General features: G+C 33.5%; 1 protein-coding gene across 24 annotated transcripts in view; it reads right to left on the bottom strand.

Annotated features, from left to right (window-relative positions):
• The window catches only part of MBD5 (methyl-CpG binding domain protein 5), a 433497-nt gene that overhangs the window by 77665 nt on the left and 342719 nt on the right, over nt 1–13113 (bottom strand). For 12 of the 24 annotated variants that reach the window (XM_072789109.1, XM_072789112.1, XM_072789102.1 and 9 more), the window contains one exon: nt 11815–11868. The exons of 11 other annotated variants lie outside the window; for them this stretch is intronic. The gene's annotated coding sequence lies outside the window, so the exon portion shown is untranslated. Of the gene's footprint in view, nt 1–2741; nt 2763–11814; nt 11869–13113 lie in introns of those variants that run through there. One more of the 24 variants, XM_072789122.1, reaches the window with a different exon arrangement.

Here is a 13113-nt window from a genome sequence, read left to right as displayed (position 1 = left end):
CTCTATGCCTTTGCACATGTTGTTCCCTGGACATTGAAAGATTTCCTTCTCCGTTCCTTTTTTTTTTTTTTAATTTTATTTATTCATTCATGAGAGACATGGAGAGAGAGAAAGAGGCAGAGACACAGGCAGAGGGAGAAGCAGGCTCCATGCAGGGAGCCCGACGTGGGACTCGATCCCAGGTCTCCAGGATCACACCCTGGGCCAGAGGCAGCGCTAAACCACTGAGCCACCTGGGCTGCCCATCCTTCTCCATTCTTGAAGCAACCTTGTGCTCTTTAAATTCTAGTCAATTCCTCCTGGTAGCCCCCTCTAGCCTCCTGCTCAGAGTTACTTATTCATTCTTCTCTCATCTGACAGTGCTGTTTACATGTATGTAGCAGCATGGCTATACTGTTTTATGTACACACATTGCCTGTTTCATATAGCTTTGTTTCTGTGGTTTCCAAACACATTACCAGGTATGCACACCATGGTATGCAAACAATATGCTTTGAGCTGAATTGGTTTTTCTCACCTTTCAAAACAGTAAAGAACTTTTTTACTCCCCTAAAATATAGTCATAAAATAGAAAAATTCTTTTTAGTAATCTGTTAAAACCACCCAGTGATATATGAACATGGCTAATTGCAGTTGTGCATTCAGCCAAAATCTAATGGAGGCTAAATAGAATCTACTTTTATTCTATTTTCAGCACAATTTCTAAATTTGGAGACTGTCTACAGTGCCTAGATGAGAGCCTGGCACAAAGAGAATTACTTGTTGAATAAATGACATGAATGTTTGTATACAAACTAAATGCCATGGCATGGTAAAAATGTACTATAGAAACTCAGAGATGAGGTAATAAATGATAGAACAGTGAGCTAATGGTTAGGAAGTTTGGAATCTGAAATTTTCTAGCTGTATGCAACTTTGAGTAAGACACTTAACCTGAGCTTTAATTTTTCAATTTGTAAAATTCATGGGTTAGGCTGGATCAGTATTTTAAAAATTATTTTAGTATATGTCTCTTTTATCTAATGAAATCTAACTGGAATCTACATCATATAAAACAGAAAAAGAGACTTACTAGTAATAATTCTTTTTATAAGACCAAATTATAATATTACTTGTTAAAATCCACCAATGAAAATAAGGCACTATTTTGATTAGTAAAAAATATGAAATCAAGAGATATGAATGACAGTTGCAATTTTTTTTTTTTTTTCTTTTTTTTTTTTAATTTTTATTTATTTATGATAGTCACAGAGAGAGAGAGAGAGGCAGAGACACAGGCAGAGGGAGAAGCAGGCTCCCTGCACCGGGAGCCCGACGTGGGATTCGATCCCGGGTCTCCAGGATCGCGCCGTGGGCCAAAGGCAGGCGCCAAACCGCTGCGCCACCCAGGGATCCCGACAGTTGCAATTTTAAATCATCTTTAAAAGAGTGATTTTTGTACTTTGGCTTTATAATATTGATACAATTCTGAATACCACAAAAAAGCTATTGCCAAGGGTAACTCTTTTTAAATAAAAAAGTGAATTTGGCTTTGGCAACATTAAGATCTTTGCAATTAAAATGGTCTAGAAGCTTGAAGGAAGGAAGAGTAAAGAAAATTTTGTTTCCAAAACTGAATGAGTGTATCTAATCACTACTCATGTTTCTGGGCATAAATGTAAAATATGGGCAAGAAATACTCAAAACTAAAATCAAGCAAGAAAATTTCCTTTAATACAATATTATCATATTAATTTGCCATCACAAAACTGTTAAGGAGTGATAAGGATACATGGCAGAAAGCTGCCCCTATGTCATGCCTGTATTTATTCAATGAAGCATATGTGCTATAGCAGTGCTTTTACTTGCATAACTTGATTTGGATATATAATAATGAACTCAAGTTTTTAAAAAGCCCAGCTAAAAGCTTAAAAATAAAAATGCATACTCATAAGAAGTTCAAATATGTATATGAATATTGGTAGCAAAGTTTTAGTCAGCAGTTCGTAAAATATAAACTAGTAGCATGGTTTATTTTTGTTTCACTATGTGTTTATGTGCTTGTTTCATGATGTGTTTACAACTTGGTATAACATATCTGAGTAAACACATTACTTTTATTATGGTGTTAATATATTTTTAAAATTTAAATTTGTGTCCAACATTTGGAAAACTTTGAAGAATCTCTTCTGAGCTGGTTGTTCTTCTGGTTCATCCAATTCTACCATTTTTACCAAAGCTAGAAAAGCAAGAAAGACTTCAAAGATGACTTCAATTTTTTCAATTCAATCTTATATATGTTTACTGAGATTAGACTCCCTTGGAACATGAAAAAGCCTGGTATCAGATTGAAGTTAAGAATTGTGTTAAGAAGTATCATGAACATAGCTTTATTATTATTTTTTTATGAACATAGCTTTAAAAATATGTCCATCTTCCTTGTATAAGTCGAATCTCTATGTACGTAAGCTCAAAAGAGTTTTGGTATCATAATCCATGACATTCTAACATAAACACTGCTGGTCTATAGGCATCTTAACTTAAAAATGCAATCTCATTCCTATGTAGTTATTTGCTGACAATGATATCTGTCAGATGGAGAATAACTTGTCAGTGGTTTTGCCATTATTTACTTGAGGAACATATTCTGGTTTGAACTACAGAGGAAACTCACTTAACCGACCTCTACTTAAACAAATCAATCAATTTATCAAAACAGCATTTCTATTTGAAAACAGACAAATGTTTACCTCTGCTCTTACCATTTGAGTTGTATGTTTTCCAATATTAGTTGTGTTGTTTCCAAAGCTGTCTGAGTCAATAACATTTGCTGGTTAGGAATTTATTAATATTTCGTAAACTAATGAACATAAGCATAAAAAGAGAATGACTGTTTCTGTGAAAATTAAGTTGAAAGCATAATGCTTAACACCAGCCTCCTAAAAATGAGGTCAAATAAGATGGGAAAGTGGAAAGTCTCCAGAAGGCGGGTAACCCTAAAAATCTTGAACAATTCTGTATTCAGATTACTTTGCAAGTGAATTCTTGTTCCTCTCCAAAGTTAAAACAAAACAAAACAACAGAAACAAACCACATTGATATAAAGACACTGTTGTACTCCAACAAGTAAACTCATCAGGAAAGGCTTTGATCCAAAAAATTGTTGATTACTTTTAACTATAGAAATTACTTTTATTATAGATTATTTTGAACTGATGGTTACTAAAAGGGAGGTGGTGGGGGGATGGGTTAAATAGGTGATGGAGATTAAGGACTGCACTTGCTCTGATGAGCACAAGGTGTTGTATATCAGTGTTGAATCATCAAATTGTACACATGAAACTAATATTACACTGAATATTAACTAACTAGAATTTAAATTAAAACTTAAAAAAATAAAAAGATTATTGGCTGAATGTACATTTATAGATTGAAAGATATACGTATTTTTATTGATTCTCTGTTTAATACATCTTTTTATTTTTAAATTTTTATTATTTATTTATTTTTAAATGCATCTTTTTAATGAATAAATCAACTACAAGTTCAGATTGTGATGGATAAGAGGACTTCCCTATTACTGTTACAAAAGCAATATTTGTGACTGAGAATATGAATTAATGTTGAAATGAAATTGTTTGGGACTGAAGGTCTATTTTCATTTGATTCTCATTATTTTAAAACCACATTGATAAAGAAGTTATTATATAATCATTCAATGAAGAATCTTTAGTGAGAAATAAACTTTGAAAAGAGATATATCTAACAATCTCCTAAAAATAACTGACACCAAGAAATGACAGGATTATAATCAGAAAGTAATTAATTCACAGTCAATATACATTTCTCAGAAACTGGTACATAGGCAAGAAGTTAATAAAGATATAAATGATTAGTACTACATAAAATGCTCAATCTAATGGAAAACACAGAGGATTATACAAATCAGTAAGAATTATAAATGCACATTTTAAAAAAGAGCACATGATATGGAAAAAATTAGCACAGTATCATGGTTGAGAGCATGGGTTCTGGACCCAGACTAGTGGAATTAAAATTTCAGCTCTATTACTTAACGTAGACTTAGGATAACTTACATTTCTGTCCCTCAGTTTTCTCATTTGCAAATTGAAGATGATAATTATACCTAATACATAGTGTTGAGCAAATTGAATAAATGAAGGACTTAGTGCCTGGCCCATAGTCAGCACTATGTAAATATTTGGTAAATAAATAAAAATAACTGGCCACAAAGACAATCTCAAAGATTCCAAACAACTGAAATCACATAGAATGTATCATCTGATTAATTTCCATATAGAACATCTTAAGAAAATAATATTCCCAAATACCTTTGTGTTTGCAAATTAAAAAAACAGTGATTCATATATAGGCAGCCTTGAAAGTCAATATGAGGTCAGTGATCATATATTTATGGCATAATCCAAAATGTGACCTTATTTGCCAGAATATACTTTATCAGACAAGACAGCAATATAAAAAGAGTTGGATTTCTGGGTTACTGAGCATAGGTATGGAAAAAGCAAAAACAGAATAGATCACATTTGCAATTTAATATCAAACTGTTCTAAAAAATATACACAAATACCCATACAGAGTGTGAGAATGATAAAGCAAATATGGCAAAAATGTTAATTGTTGAATTTGTGTTTATAAATAATACATATAGATAAAAGATTATTTAATAAATAGTTTGCATATACTATTATAACTTCTTGATAAGTTTGAAATCATTTCAAAATACAAAGTTTTAAAAACGTAGGGAAAACACAAGACAGAGGGGCAATGAAGTTTGAAATATGGCAAATGTGTTACTGAAATTATGGAAAATAGAATATAAACCAGATTCTCTATAAAATAAAATCTAATCTAGAATAGAATCTAAAGGTCTATATGAAGGTAAAGAACATGCAATACAGGTATAAGGGAAGGAGGAAAGGAAATGCAAGTAGATAAAAGGCAGGAGAAATAGTCTCACCTGAAGGAGTTAAAATGCAGACCCAAGAAAATTATAAGGTAAAGTAATTAAATGCTCAAATAAATAAAGGGCAAAGTAAAGTTCCGTAGAAAGGGCTAAGGTACTTTTGAATTTCTTCCTTACTTTGCCCAACTCCCTCAACCACATGTATCAGTTGGAATAACTCAAATTTAAGGTAAAGACTGTTTAGGAAGTAAGGAAAGAAAGAAGGAAAGAAGGAAAAGAAAGATGTGGAGGCTATAGAAACTGAGAAAAAGAATCCATGTGCACAAATGGAGAAGGGTGAAATTTGGGAGAGGCAACAGGTAGAGAAGGTAAAACTTTCTGGAGAAGTGGATAGAAATGGGCCCCTTCATAGTAGGTATATGTGTGAAATTGGATTGGTCCTATTGACTAATGAATTGGTTTTGCACATTTATCAGGAGAAGTAACTATTGTATGAGATATAGTTAACAAATAAAGAAATAAAACTGTCAGGACTTGAAGTCAATGTGATTATTTATTCAGAAAGCTCAGACTGAAAAATTATTAGAGCCAATGACAACGATTTTTAGAGGGTAGCTGGGTATAAAACAACATACAAAAAAAAAGAAAGGGATAACTGTCCTATCTACTAGTAAAAATATTAAAAAGCTGTAGTATTGGGGCACTTGGGTGACTCGGTTGGTTGAATATCTGACTCTTGGTTTCAGCTCAGTTCATGATCTCAGGGTCATGAGATGAAGACCTGCATCCAGCTCTGTGCTCAGTGCAGAGTCTGCTTGAGATTCTCTCTTCCTCTCTCTATCCCTCTCCCAATCCATCCCTCAGCTCTCATCCTCTCTCTCCCCTCAAATAAATAAATGAATAAAATTTAAAAATAAATCAATAAAAGTCATAGTATTGATTCAATAATAGGCAAGTAGTGTACTAAAAGGGCGTGGCCATGAATAAACCTATAGATATGCAAATTTAGTTCATCATACAGGTGTCATTTTAATTCTGTAGGAAAATGATGGCCAATTAAATACATACAGTTGGGATAACTGGATACCCATTTGGAAAAGAAGAATAAGTTACTTCCATAACACATCTAATTCATAAAAATACACTCCAGATGATTCAAGACTTAAGTAAAAAACAAACACAAATCAAACTAAAATATAAATGCGTTAAGGCAATATAAAAGAATATATTAATGTGTGCTAATTTGTGCTATATTTATGAAGGACTTTTTTTTTTTTAAAGATTTTATTTATTTATTCATGAGAGACACAGAGAGAAAGGCAGAGACACAGGCAGAGGGAGAAGCAGGCTCCTTGTGGGGAGCCCAACATGGGACTTGATCTTATGACTCTGGGATCATGACCTAAGCCAACGGCAGAGGCTCAAACACTGAGGCACCCAGGCATCCCTATGAAGGACTTCTAAAAGAGATGAAAAGCAAATGCCATAATGAAAAAGACTGTTCGGTTTGACTACACCAAAATTTAAAACTTCCATTCAGGGGAAGAATCACAAAAAACTTAAAAAATAATTGAGAGGCTGGGGAAAATATTCAGAACATAATTAACAAAGTATTAATATTTGGAATGTATTAAGAGCTTCTAAAATTAGTAATAAAAAGACAGAAAGCCCAAAAGAAAAATGGATAGTAAATAGGATAGGTAAAGAGGTAAAGCAAAAGGCCGATCAATTTAAGAAAGGATACCCAATCTTAGTAGTAATTGGAAAATGCAAAATAAAGTAATAAAGAAGTATCACTTTTCACTCATATGACATGTAAAATGAAAAGATTGGTAATATCAAGTTTGGTTGAGTATGGGAAAATGAGTGTAATAAACTACTGGTAGAAGGACAAACTGTAAAAAAAAAAAGAAGGACAAACTGTTACCTCCTTTTAGGAGGGTAATGAATCAATATCAATATGAGTTTAAGACATGCATATCCTTTGAAACAGCAATCCCTCTTGACCATGCATGGAAAATAATCAAATATGTGCACAAATAATAATGTAAAATGATCTTCACAGTAACAGGATCATTAGAATGAAAAACACAAAACAGCCTGCATGCCTATTAATTAGAGAATAGGTAAATAAATAATATAACATTTATAATATGGAAGATAATACAACACTTAAAAGAGGTAGTTCTATAAGTGATACGGGAAGATTTCCAAGACATACTGTTAAGTGAAGAAAAGCAAGTTGAAGAACATATTCTAAGTGTAAAAACATTTAAGTGACATTTAAATATCACACATAACAGAGTACTTTTAGTATCTATAGATGGTGAAATTGAGTTCCCTTTTACATAAAATACCATGAATTCCCATCCTTTCTTTCCTTGGGTGGTCTTAGTAAAAATAATCTTTGTATCTTAATCTTTAGAGACTAAAATTACAAGTTCAAACAAACGTGGACTCAGTACCCACTATACAAGTGCTCAAAAACAAATTTACATGGTATAATTCCTCCAAACCTTTTTGGAAATCACTTGGGAGCCTCACTTAAGTGGCATGAAGCAATCAAGTACTTAGAACAGAATTATGTTTATTTTTGGCAATGGACACAAACTGAAGTTCTACTTTCAAGAACTGACTCAGGAATAAATTTTAACACATAATAGAGGTGTATGAGGTCCAATTACTCATATTAAATCTTGGCTTTCTATGTTCATTAACATGGACTTTAATATTTTATAGCAAAGAGCCTAGAATGCATTCTTTTATAAAAGCATTTGATTTTGTTTGTTTTTATTATGTAAATTTCCTTAGGATTCTTTAGCTTATAATTTTAAAGTTTTTCCTTGAAGACTTAAAATGTGTAAAAGAATTTTTTGGGACCAAGAATGAAAACACGACAGCGACCTTGATACAATGAACATACCAGTGAATTATGTCTGAGTTTTAAGAATACTCAGCATGGGAGAAACTCTTGGGCATCTGGACTAACTAGGACTCTAAAACACTAAAGTTGGCTTAGGAGGCTTTAGGAACATGAGGACATAAGATGATGCGAGCAATTTCATTTCTGGGCGTATCAATCTAATGTTAAGGAAAAAATTTCCATGGCAATTTAATATAGAGGCAAAGGGGCAGAATCAAAGGATAAAGCTTTTTTTAGTTCTAACCATAGGTACCATTTATTGCAGCTTTTTGTTTTTAAACTTCTAATTAGGATATGTTTTAACAATTTTATTTTTGTAATTTTCAAGATGGATTCTAATGACTCAGATTAACCCATCAGCTAATAAATTAATGACTCAGATTAACCTGTCAGCTAATAAATCAGTCTCTATCGACTTACAAAATATCTAAAAAAGGTTACAAAGCTTTAAGACCATATATTAATTTAGCACATAGCTGAGCAGTATTACTAGCTATTGATTCATTATACTGGTCAGAAAGATACCCAAATTAGAATCAGATGTTGACAAATAAATCATCTATTAAACATAGCAGGCAACTACAAAACAGCCATGAATTTTTACACTAAAAACAAGAGGGACAAATAGAAGGAGTTTGTCAAATTTGTAAGAAAATAATCCTGAAACCCTCATGCAAACTTCAAACTACCAGGCCATTTCCTATTAATAATAACAATTAATAAATAAATCTGAAAATATGACTGCAATGGTAATTCTAAAGCTTCAAGAATGAACACTTCAATAGACAACTGTAGTAGTAATTTTTATATTTTAATCATGAACACTTCAAAAGATAAAATCACTAAAAAGATGCCAGGATATTACAATACAAATGCTATGATTTACCTGTGTTATATGACTAATGCTGAATAATAAAGCAATAAAATTCCATACTATTTCATATTTTCAACCATGGGTTTATATGAAACATTGTCAAACAAGTTCACCACTAGAGAAGTTCTATTTTTTAAAGAAAATTCCTCAATCCACTTTGTATATATAAATATTCATATAAATCATTTTAATATATAACATAAAAAATGACAGCTGCTGGAAATTTTCATGAATCTTACAAAATATGAAAAGCTATAAACAATTAAAAATGAAATTATATTTAACAAAAATGCAGGTTGTGAGATGATGTTGATGTTACTCTTTTTCATTGTTCATCAATAGATAAACAAGGGTAACTAGGTCACAGTGAATTAGTAATTTGGATAATGAGAGTTTTTACAGTACCAATATCTTTTTTTCCCCTCATTGGACTTTACATTTTTTAATTTTTATTTTTTAAAGATTTTATTTATTTATTTGTGAGAGACACAGAGAGAGAGAGGCAAAGACGTAGGCAGAGGGAAAAGCAGGCTCCCTATGGGGAGCCTGATGTGGAACTTGATCTCAGAACCCCAAGATCATGACCTGAACCCAAGGCAGACGCTGAATCACTGAGCCACCCAGGCGTCCCCCTCATTGGACTTTTTAATACTTTGGTTTAAAGAAAATCTTTGTTAAAAAGTGAATTTTATTCTAAGTTTTATGATTTGCTTTCTTATATGTTTATTCATTCATTCACTCATTCAAAAACTCAATCAAGTATCAACTCAAATGAAATCATTTAAATCCTTCATGAGGGCCTTCTATATAGATCAGACATAGTTCTAGGTACTAGGGACACTGCATTTGGGAGGCTTACACTGTAGTGTTGGTGACAGAACAAAAACCTATAAGCAAATACTTAAATAACTGCAGGTCATGTTAAGTGCTATCAAAGAAATAAACAAGGGCCAAAGAGAAAACAAGGATGTAGGGTGGTGGGGAGAGATCTCCTTCGAGACCAGGGAAGTCCTCTTTGAGGAGGTGAAATTTGAGAGGCGTGAAGGATGAGAAAGAAACTGACCATAAGAATGGAGGGTGGGTTGGTGGGGAGTATTCTAGGCAAAGGAAACAGCATGTGCAAAACTCCAGAGCTGAGCATGAGTTGGGTGTGTTACAGAACTGAAGTTAAGATTGATGTTGCTAGAATGTAATGAGGGAAGGGAAGAGGGGTAGCATGAGATGAAGTTGGAGAAGCAAGCAAGGAAGGAACCATGTAGGGCCATCTTATTCATAGTCATGTTTTGAATTTTATTTTATTTTAATTGCAGTGGGAAAACAACTGAGGAGTTGAGTTTAAGCAGAGGAGTGACAAGACCCTAACTGCACTTTAGGAGGGTACTTCTTTTTAGCTGTACTAAGAATGGACTGGGAGAAGCAATCTGCTAAAAGTCTTTGTGATAAAAGCTGACAAAATTTTGGATGCCTGTTCTCAACGGTCTCTTAAAACGACTTCTTTCTATTTAACTGAATAATAATAGGCACAATTGGAATAATTGGAGAAGTGGGTCATATTATCTTGGGATTGTAATAGCCTAGGAAGTGCACATTGGGAGTGGTTACACAGGTACTTTAGACTTTGGAAAGCATAGTTCAAAGTATTCAAAGAGGTAAAAGTGCATTGTAAGCATCTATTATAAGGAAGGCAAAAAAGGTTTTGAAGTTATTAAAAAAAAAAAAAAAAAGAACATTCTGACCATAACCATACAAACAGCCTAAGCCCAAAGATAAAGAAAACAGAGAGAAATCTGTAGAAGCTCAAGGAGTTGTACAGGGAGTTTTCTATGTTGCTGAGCTATAGAGAAGCTGTGTATAAAAGGCAAAAGGAAAGGCACATAAACCCAATTCAGCCTTCAAGACCTTGTGTGATTTGACCTCTGAACACCCATTTTGTGAGTGTCTTTCCCTGAGCATAGTTTATAAGTGTTTCTCTCCAGTCATGTCTTTTTTTCTGTTCCCAGAATATGTCAAATTTATTCTTGACTTTGGGCTTTTGCAGTTGCTGTTCTTTGTTCTAAAACCCTTCTAATATTTGAGCTCCAAAAGCATCTCAAAATGTCATCTTGTTTATTTTCTTCACAGCATATATTCCTAACTTAAATAAAATTACAGCTTATATGTTTATTGCCTTTCTCTCATCACTAGAATCTCAGCAAGAGAGCAAGGACTTTGTCTATCATTTTCATGGCATTATCCTCAGTGCTTGTCATAGCATCTGGCACATTATAGGCTTTTGATAAATATTTTTTGATTGGAAAGAAGGAAGAAAGGTAGAAACAAGGGAAGGAGAAATGAAAAGGCATCTGAGAAAATTGTCAAAAAAGTTTACCAAATCCAGAATAAAGTGAAGTTTAGAAAAATCCTAGAGATATAATAGGTACTTTTAAAGTTATGATTGGAATAGGAAGATTAAGGGATACTTGGGTAAACAACTGTAATAATAAAATGAAATTAAAAGAAAATTAAATTTTAATTTTATTTTTTTTCTTGATAAAAAAATAAATCTCATGTCAAAATGAAAAAAATATAACTGATTAAGAATAAATCATAGAGGTCTTTGGCTTCAGTCAAGATGGACTAACAGGGGTGACATTTGCCCTCTTGCTTGAAACAACCCCCACACAGTGAGGTAAAAAATCAGTCAGTCTTAGATGAACTTCTAGGGAATTATAGTAAGTGAAAAAGCCAGTCTCCAAAGGTTATATATACTATAGGAGACCATTTATTTAGCATTTTTTAAATGACAAAATTCTAGAAATGGATAACAGAGTAGTTGTTGCAGGGTTAGCGATGGGGGTAGGGTGGGGGCAAGATAGAAGTGAGTATGGTCAGGGACACCTGGGTGGCTCAGTGGTTGAGCATCTGCCGTTGGCTCAGGTTGTGATCCTGAGGTCCTGGGATCAAGTCCTCCACGTGGGAAGCCAGCTTCTCCCTCTGCCTGTCTCTACCTCTCTCTGTTTCTCTCATGAATAAATAAATAATATCTTTAAAAAAAGAAGTGAGTATAGTTATAAAAGGACAAGAAGACGGATTCTTGTGAGGATGGAACTGTACCTTGACTGTGGTGGTGGATGAAAGAAACTCAACATGGAATAGAATTGCACAGATCTGAAAACACACAGGCATACAAATGAATATAAGTAAAATTGGGGAAATCTGAACAAGATCAGTGCTTTGTATCACCACATTCTGGCTATGATATTTTACTAGTTTTACAAGGTATTACCATCAGGGAAACGTGGGTAAAGAGCACAGGAAATTTCTCTTTATTACTCTTCACAATTGCATATGAATCTACAATTAGCAAACATTTCAATTAAAAATAACAATCAACTGGGATGCCTGGGTGGCTCAGCGGTTGGGTGTCTGCCTTTGGCTCAGGGTGTAATCCTGGGATCTGGGATTGGGTCCCACATTAGGCTCCCTGCATGGGAGAGCCTGCCTGTGTCTCTGCCTCTCTCCTTCTGTGTCTCTCATGAAAAAAATAAATAAAAATTTAAAAATAAATATATAAAATATCAATCAATTAAAAGTAATCCAGACTGACAGATTTTAGAATTAACAGGTAAGAACATTAACACAGTTATAATAATTGTATTCCATATGTTCAAAAATAGAAAGATAGATGCAAGATAGTAAAAAAAAAAAAAAGACCAAAACTGAAATTCCAGAGATGAAAATGATCATTTATGAGATGAAAAATACACTGGATGGGACTAACATTGCAGAAGATTAGACATTGCAGACATTGCAGAAGATAGTATAAACTTAAAGACATAATATTAGAAACTATCCAAAATCTAAGAAAAAAGACTGAAAAAAAAAAGTATCAGTGATATGTGAGGCAATTGAAACGGCTTACTATAGGTGTAAGTGAAACTCCAAAAGGAGGGAAGAGGGTGGGGGACAAAAAAATATTTAAAGAAGTAAGGGTTGAAATCTTCCCTGATTTGATAAAAAACTATAAACTCAGAGATTTATTTATTTTTTAAGATTTTATTTATTTATTCATGAGAGACAGAGAGAGAGAGAGAGGCAGCGACACAGGCAGAGGGAGAAGCAGGCTCCATGTAGGGAGCCTGATGTCAGACTGGATCCCGGGACTCCAGGATCACACCCTAGGCCGCAGGTGGCGCTAAACCGCTGTGCCACCAGGGGTGCCCTAAACTCAGAGATTTAAAAAGCAAAACAAATCCCAAGCACAAAAAGCATAAAGAAAACTATATACTAAGGTACATCATAATCAAATTGTTCAAAATCAGAGATAGAGAAGTCTTAAAAACAGCCTGAGGGGGGAAAATATGTACATAAGACAAAAATAAGGATGACAGTAGATTCTTCAGTGAAAACAAT

Source organism: Canis lupus, chromosome 20 (genome assembly GCF_048164855.1).
Source record: "Canis lupus baileyi chromosome 20, mCanLup2.hap1, whole genome shotgun sequence".
NCBI classification, from domain to species: Eukaryota; Metazoa; Chordata; class Mammalia; order Carnivora; family Canidae; genus Canis; species Canis lupus.
This window is presented reverse-complemented; position numbering and strand designations above follow the sequence as displayed.